Source organism: Equus quagga, chromosome 13 (assembly GCF_021613505.1).
Source record: "Equus quagga isolate Etosha38 chromosome 13, UCLA_HA_Equagga_1.0, whole genome shotgun sequence".
Classification (NCBI taxonomy): domain Eukaryota; kingdom Metazoa; phylum Chordata; class Mammalia; order Perissodactyla; family Equidae; genus Equus; species Equus quagga.
Genome location: NC_060279.1, coordinates 86211444 through 86220233, shown reverse-complemented (window position 1 = coordinate 86220233; position 8790 = coordinate 86211444). Strand labels below are relative to the sequence as shown.

The following is an 8790-nucleotide window of genomic DNA, read 5'->3' as shown; positions in this document are numbered from 1 at the left end:
TTTCTGTTTGTGTAGCTATAAATTCATTTTTCTTTCTCTGAATTTAGTTTGTTCTAGTCCACACTTCTGAAGATGAAGTATAAATTCGAGCACCTTTGAGAGATACTGCATGACATCTGGTATTAATTTCATAATTTTCTTTATTCTCAGTTATTTGGAAAAGAATTTTTAATTTGAACATTAAATTATATAAATTACATCTTTTGATGTTTGTTTTTATTGTCTATTTCTGAATGTTTTGGGTCAAGTTCGAATAATGGGGATTGTAAAAATTGTACTACTCCCAAGATATTTCGAGTTGATCTAACATACGATTTACATATTTCTTACAAGTTTAAGGGCTTTTGTAGTCCTTATCCAAACAAAACAGAAGGTGGATACTCTGGAGTCATGACTCCTGAGAATGTAGGGACTGACAGTTGGGAAACCCCCAGCAATTAGTGTAGAGGTGTTCAATAGCCACAAACCAGGCTTGTTGTGAACAGCCAAACAAATGTGAAGGATGGAGAACAGAGTGTACAAAGATGCAAAGGTACATACCAGGACAAGGATGCTTTGGGTCGCTGTGGACTCGGGAGAGAGTCTGGAGGAAGAATTGGTCCTGTGAATGTTTGACCCGCTGCCTGTGCCTGGACAGAATGAAAACCATGGAGCTGCTGGCCCAGAGCGCGAGCCCCAGACATAAAACATCACGGAATAATAACAGTAGTACATACAATAAGTGCTTGATTTTGTCCTGAACGATAGCACAACAGTAGCCGAAATCTTGTGGTATTTTTGTCGCTACATTTGTCAGCTACATGCACAGGAATTGTAATATTAAATATCAAGTTCAGGATCCAGCAGAGGGTGTTGTAGGTGCCCATGTGCTTGGAAGCTTTTGCTTTAAGTTCTGCCCACCTGGAGTTCCTGGGACTGATTATGATGGCCTGGAAGACACTCAAGAGGCAGGTGGTGCAAAGGGACACATCCTCGCCCACTTTATGAAGATAGAAAAGAAATTTGCATCCCAAATCATTGAGGAAATCTTTTAAGCCCAAAGCTGCCATTGTTTGGGCGACTCCTTTAGACAAAATAACCAAGAGATTGGCTACAGTCAGGTGTTTGAGAATCAAATCTGTGGACCTAAATTTGCATCCTGTGTAGTAAAGGAAAAAATAGTGGTAAAGAAAAGAGAAATTCCCCAGAAATCCAACTATAGTCTGTAATGCAAAGAACATTCCTATTGCCAGATTGATGGAGGCCGTTCTGTCATTTCCCAGTGATTGGCATCCTTCTTCTGAGCCAGAGATTCCTGCATGGGAAAATGAGGCATAAGCTACAACTGAAATCCAGTATCTCCACTTCCTTTATTTCCCACTTAGGAAATATTAACTTAAAGTTTTTTTAAAATTATTATTTACATGTTTCTAAGAGTTGGATGTATAACCTTTGAAGCACTCTTGCAGACCGTTTCACCGCTGTAGAGGCTGGATGTGTAGTACAGCCCACGTTCTTCATAACTTCATGAGATAGTCAGTACTTTATTTTCATTGAAAAGATAAGGCGCAGTGAAGCAGACAAAGGTTAATTATTTGTCCAAATTCAAACCTTTTTTATGGATAAGGTGGATTTTGAACCTGGCTGGGCTGGTATAAAGATGGTGAGTTTATATACTATGGCATTCTAACAATGCTCGTTAGCTGTGTTCTTCAAATAATACAGAAGTGTATTTACTTTTTTTCCTACCTTGTTATTTAATTTTAGATTTGTGATATTTTATGTTATAATATTGTTTGTAACAAGTTTCCATTTATGTGTAAGGATTTTTGCAAAGCACAACACCAATTATGAGTAAAGATTTAGTGTAATAAAATGTAGATGCACTGATTTTATATAATTCTACAGAGATCGGCTCCATGAAAAACTGTATTTAACAAATATACAATTGGCTCTATATTAATGGCATCAGAAACATGAATTTACTTTGATTCTAGGAACAAAATATTACCTGTCAGGGGAATCACTGAACCGTATGTCAAGCTCTAAATGGTGGGATGTGAAACACCAATATGTAATAAAGAAGTGTAGAGTAGTAACTAAATGTTACTAATTACAAATCATAAAATAATCTTTTGTTAATACAAGTCTTAAGAAAAGGCATTATCAATAGGAATAAGATTTGTGAAAGATATTAAAATGTCATATATATACGAAGGAATCTTTAGGATTTGAAAATTGTATGTTTTCTGAAATGAAATTGTTGGAATTGATCTGAAAATACATTTAACCAGAGAATATGTCACAAGATACTTTTGTGTTGGACAGCAGCTGCTGAAACACATTTTGTAATGTTACTATTTCCTTAAATGCTGCTTTCCTAACAAAGGTGGAAAACAGTCTCACCAAAATCAACAGAACATGGATCTTTCCAGTAGTGACTAATTACTATCTCCATTAAGCACTTCATAGCTTGGAATTAGAGAAAACATTTCTATTCCAGCAATGGCCATTTAGATAAATTATTTCTACACAGGGCTACATGATTCCTGTGGATGTGTCCCAGGGTTTATTACAACCATAGTATTATAGTCATACCACTACGAATCCTGAAAATGTAGTTTATGATTCCTGTAGGGCAGGCTGATTGACTTCAGTGTGACAGTCCTTAAGCACATTAAAAACCAGGCTTCATTATTGTTTGGTTTAAACACCAACAATCACCCTCAGCGAGGATTACACTAAATTGCGTTAGGAGGCAACAGGGATTGGTGTCAGATGTAGGATCCCATCTCTCTCTACTAGCTCAGCTCAAGCCTCAGAATTATTCCTTTTTCCTGTATGGCTTTGGCATTGGACCAAGTTCGAACCCTTAAGATTTCCTTTCCTGATGTTATCGCTTACCCAGACTCTGATACCTCTCCTTGCTTGCAAACTCTGAGTCTCAGACTGAAATAGAAAATACTGTATGAAGAAATGTTCCTCTAATATTCTAGGTTCTTCTTACTGGTCCAAGAATTACATTGGCATGAGACAGAATAACAGAAGAAAACCAAACAATTTTAATAGCATGTACATGTGGGAGAAACCCAGGAAAACTGAGTAAGTTGCTAAAATGCCCAACGTCACCACACACAACAGGTTCTGACACACAACAGGAAGTGATCTTATTTACTCACCCGGTAAGGTTGCTGGTAACCCTGTAGTCAAGTATCAGGCCAATATTTCCAAGGGGTCTTATTTGTTCCATAAAGTCGAGCTTTGTTTCCTAAAGCTATCTGGTCATATCTTAGTCTATGCATACCTCTCTCAAATATGATATTCCAGTCAAAGCCTTGGTAGTATAAACAATGTTTCCATATGTGTCCTGTTATGAGGAGAAGAGATTCTTATTGAACTCGTACAAATAATTAAATTGTCATGAAAAAAAGAATACTCACTCATCAAGTTTCCAAATTCTGGAGGGGTCAGATAGTGAGAAAAAGATAAATGTTCTAATTCTGCTTACAAATGAGTAATTTACCAAATTGCTGTAAGTCATAGTTAGCTTAAGAGACAAGAGAAAAAGCTTTCCTTAAATCTGGAAAAACAAATGATTAAAAATCAGTAATATTTCAAACAAAAGTCAAAAATTATAATCATCCTCATCAATTCATTCAGTCCCATGTAATCAATTTTTGATCTTGATCTTTTGTTAGCAGTTTTATGAAGCCATCCGTTTCTCCTTTAGAGTTCTGCAGTTTCTTACCCAGTTCAGTTTTATGATATCAAAGTTTATCAGCAGCCTGTATTCTAGAGTAAGTGTCAGAGTCCTTCCATGAATCACTCTGAAGATGAAACATATTTGTAAAATCATCAGAGTAAAATAGTAATATCTATAAATTACAAAACACTTAAAAATGGTTCATTATAATGCAATTGACAAATTTATTTATTTCTGTGACATATAACATTTTAAGATAACTAGAATTATGACTGATAACCAGGACAGATCAGAGTTTTATGAATGTTATATAATTTTTAAAACCTGTATATTAATGTCACTCACCCAAGCAATGTAACCTAAGAAGGTCTATCAACATTTGTTTGACAATGCTTCCCATGCAGTTTAAAATACTTAATAAGCCTAATTGATTTAATATCTCCCTCTTTATAGGAAGAGAGTACAAATTCTTTGATAAGTCTCCAGGGGCCCACTGGAATTCTCAACTTTATTTTCAGGTCAAAAGAAAGACTTTATGAGCCAACCCTGATGGCCTACTTGTTAAAGTTTGGTGCACTTTGCTTTGACAGCCCAGGTTCAGTTCCTGAGCGTGGAACCACATCACTCCTCTGTCAGTAGCTATACTGTGGTGGAGGCTCATGTAGAACCAGAAGGACTTACAATTAGAATATTTAACTATGTACTGGGACTTTGGAGGGAAAGATAAAGAGGGGAGGAAGATTGGCAACAGATGTTAGTTCAGGGTGAATCTTTCCCAGCAAAAAAGAAAAAAAGGCAATATTAAAAAAATACTTCAGATTTGAATTTTGAGGAAGTTTGTAAAAAATATTAAAAGGATCATAGATCGCTGTGAAACAATGCTTAGTTATCCATTTAACCAAAGTGACAACAGAAGATATTCAAGGCAAATATAGAGAGTTAAAAAGTTAAAAAAAACATTGGGGCTGGCCTGGTGATGTAGTGCTTACATTTGGCATGCTCTGCTTCAGCAGCCCAAGTTCACTTCCCAGGCACAGACCTACACAAGCCATCAGCCATGCTGTGGCGGTGACCCACATACAAAATAGAGGAAGGTTGGCCACAGATGTTAGCTCAGGGTGAATCTTCCTCAGCAGGAGGAAGAAAGAAAAAATCCCCACAATTCTCTTAATAGAGAGAGTCACGTTCTATTAAGAGAGAACACAAAAACCCAATTCTCTTAATAGAGAGACCTCAGTTTTTTGAACATACAAAATTATTTTGGCAAAACACGGAATGTCTGCCTTTTAGGTAGACTTAATCAAAATAAAGAAAAATCTTTCATAATTGCTTTATCAAGGGCAGATTAAAAGTCCAAAAAATTACCTTTTTAAGAGAAAGAAAACAAAAATCAAATTTTGCACCAGGTTACTTTTTTTAAAAGATTTTATTTTTTTCCTTTTTCTCCCCAAAGCTTCCCAGTACTTAGTTGTATATTCTTCCTTGTGGGTCCTTCTAGTCGTGGCATGTGGGACACCACCTCAGCGTGGCTTGATGAGCAGTGCCATGGCTGCGCCCAGGATTCGAACCAACGAAACACTGGGCCGCCTGCAGCGGAGCGTGCAAACTTAACCACTCAGCCACAGGGCCAGTCCCTGCACCAGGTTACTTTTGATGTTAAGACTCACTTAATTAAATTCATTTCAATCTTAATCAACTTGACTATACACAAAATTCTTTCTTTCTGGGTATTTCTTCCACAAACCTACATATTTTTTTCCACATTCAAAATTTATCCCATGTATTCCCTCCTTCTTAGCCTCTCCTTAAGACAAAAATTATTTTTTTCTATAACCAGTTTTACTTTATAGCAAATTTACCTTTTTAATAAAACAAACAAATAAACAGAAATATCTCTATTCCTTATACATTTTTATTTTTACTAAAAACATACATTTTACTCTCCTTGAATACAAAGATGTTTCCCTTATTTAGTTTTAGTAGCTTTAATCACATATATTAATTAGAATTCTTAACCCCTAGAAACCTTCATTTGTAGTGAAAATATAGTATATGATTCCTCTAAGGTAGGCTGAACAGCTCATACATTTCGGAACTACTGTCCTTAAGCACATTGAAAATCAGGTTTCATTATCACTTAGACAAAACACCAACAACCACTGTCACGGAGGGTCACAGTGAATCGCATTAGGAGGCACCAGGGATTGGTCCAAGCCCCCATCTCTCTTTACTAGCACAGCTCATGCCTCAGGTGTTATTCTTTCCTTCTATGAGGCTTTGGCATTGTACCAGTTTCAAAGACAGAAGAATCTCTTTTTCTAATATCATCACTTACTTAGCCAGACTCAGATGTCACTCCTTGCTTGCAGACTTTGCCTCCTAGACTGAAATAGAAAATATTCTTCTGACTTGTAGCTGGCAGGATGGTGAGCTCAGTGTGCTGGTCAGGACAGTATTGCGTGAGAGGGAGGGAGACAACCAGAACAGTTAGATATGGGTTTGTGATTCTGTGACCTCACATCCCCTCACAACTACAATTATCATTTCACATGTAGCTGTAATGAGAGCACAGGCTTGGGGAACTGAGAATATTTGTGAAAAAGTTTTTTCCTGGTTGTTAATTACTGAAAAACAATTACAAGTTTGTAGTTAACATCTCCAAAGAGACTATTGCACTTTTTGAGAAAGACCTTTTCTTTTCTTTGATCCCTGGAGGAAGACAGAGACTCACAAGGAGGCAGCAGGAAATACTGAGATCTGACACACGAGGGATGGCAGCAAAGCTCATGGGTCTCACTGGTTTCCTTGCTCACCATAGAGTTATTCTATTCAAATGTGAAGTCTTTCCTCATCTTCAGACCGTTGAGCTGCAGCAGGATTTAACTTATGAGCAGAGAAATTAAAACAGACAAAGTACCTGAGAAAGATTTTCCTAGAGACACAAGTAAAAGAAAGAACATGATGATAAACTTTACACGAAAATCACTGAACTTATTTGCACGACTCAGTGCCAATTGATTTGGAAGTCTAGATAATACGAAAGTTTTGTTGCAAATTATATTTACCTATACTCACCTTTTCCCAGAACCCTCAGTAAATATAGGGATTGTAAACAGAACAATATCCATAGATATTGTACAAGTTTATGAGTCTCTCAAATAAAAGTATGATTTTATAGGCAGGATCAGATGATTTAACAGGTAGATTTAACAATTCCTTTAACTATCGGATAAGCCAGTGTTACCCCCTAAATTCAAGAGCTTTGAATGGTTACCACAGCCTTCTACACTTATTTTTTTGCTGAATTTTCAGTAATCGGTATTGATTGCTTTTGTAATTCATTAAGAAATATTAACTATAAGTTTCAATTAATCCTTTGGTGTTTTTATGCCGTGAAATCCACAATTGGAGTGATGTTCACTATCCAATCCTCCTAATTTACAAGTCAGGGTTTAGATCTGTGATGGTGGACAATCCATAGTCCATGCATACACTCACATATTTGTACCCTCACACTGAGATGCTAATAGACGTGAACATGCACACATACAAATATACATTCACATTTCCCACATACTTAACACGTCCCCACATTTATACACACTATGATGCACACTCACACAAACTCACACAGCCTCACCCACATTCATAAAGTCACACTCACACATGAGCATGGGCTGGTGTGTCACCATGAACAGTTCTTACACGAGGAATTGTGATTTAGCCAGACATGTGGGTGCCTGAAGAAGGAGGCTCATTTCAACCATTTTACTCCTTTCATTCTTGCAACAACCCACAAGGATTTACTAACAACATGAAACACGTAACTGTGCTGCGAGCATTGCCACTGCAGGTCAAAGCACGTAGCAGCTGAGTCAGAGTGTTGAGGAGTGACACTACGTGGATATGTGACAGAGTGAAGCCCTTGGTTACTGTTAATTGTATGTGGTGAATTTATTTTTGTTTTGCTTGTTTCTTTTTCATTATTATTGACTACTTGCTCATTGTTCTGTTAGTTCTAGTATTTATAAAATGTATAGCCTCTCTGGTAGTTTCTAGGCTTGAAATCAGTAATGATTACAGTTTTATCTCTTCTGTTTATCTTTAAAATTAGCCCCGGATAGCCAATGCTGTCTCTAACAGTTGGAGCCAGAGTAGGTCTCCTTGTCTCATGCTACCTTTAGGAGAAGTGCATCGCAATTTCATTTTATGATGTTTTCAGGAAGCTTTTTGTATAAAAACTATTTTTCCCTTTGGCTTGGTTTTGTATTTATGAATTTTTTCCCACATACATTGATACATTTTTGTGATTCCATTATTTTCATATTTCAAACTGTTACCAGAGATATTTAAACATATCATCTAATATTGAACCATCTTCACATTGCTAGAATTAATTCTATTTAGAAATTTTGTGTAATTACTTTACCACATCAGAACATTAAAATGACTAATCCTTTCTTGTTTGTTTGTTTGTTTTTGAGGAAGATTAGCCCTGAGCTAACTGCTGCCAATCTCCCTCTTTTTGCTGAGGAAGACTGGCCCTGAGCTAATATCCGTGCCCATCTTCCTCTACTTTATATGTGGGACGCCTGACACAGCATGGCTTGACAAGTGGTGCTATGTCTGCATCTGGCTTCAAACTGGCGAACCTCAGGCCTCCGAAGCGGAACGTGTGAACTTAACCACTGCACCACTGGGCCAGCCCCCAAAATGGCTAATCTTTTATTTAAACTGTTGCATCTATACACTTGGTTCAAATTGTAGTTTAGTCCATATTTCACATTTCTTTGAATTTTCTAATAATCAAACCCAACAAAAGGCTGCAAGAAATTTATTTTTAAAATATATTCATAGAAATGACACAACATGGGAGCAATGTTACTTGAAACTTTCAGAGAACTTGCCCTTCAAATAGATCAGACTTCCTGCAATTGGGGGAATAAAAATGTTAACTGCCTTAAAATTTGTATACTGAAATTGATTGTTGCTTTTCTTTCATTTTCTTTTTTTTTTTCACAACTTTTTTTTTTTTTTTTAAGATTTTTTTTTTTTTTTTTTTTTTTTTTCTCCCCAACCCCCCCCCCTTAGTTGTTTTTTATTCTTCC

General features: G+C 36.6%; 1 pseudogene; it reads right to left on the bottom strand.

The window, feature by feature from the left end:
• Positions 1 to 315: 315 nt before the first annotated feature.
• On the bottom strand, positions 316 to 2492 carry LOC124250302 (vomeronasal type-1 receptor 4-like; annotated as a pseudogene).
• Positions 2493 to 8790: the final 6298 nt, after the last annotated feature.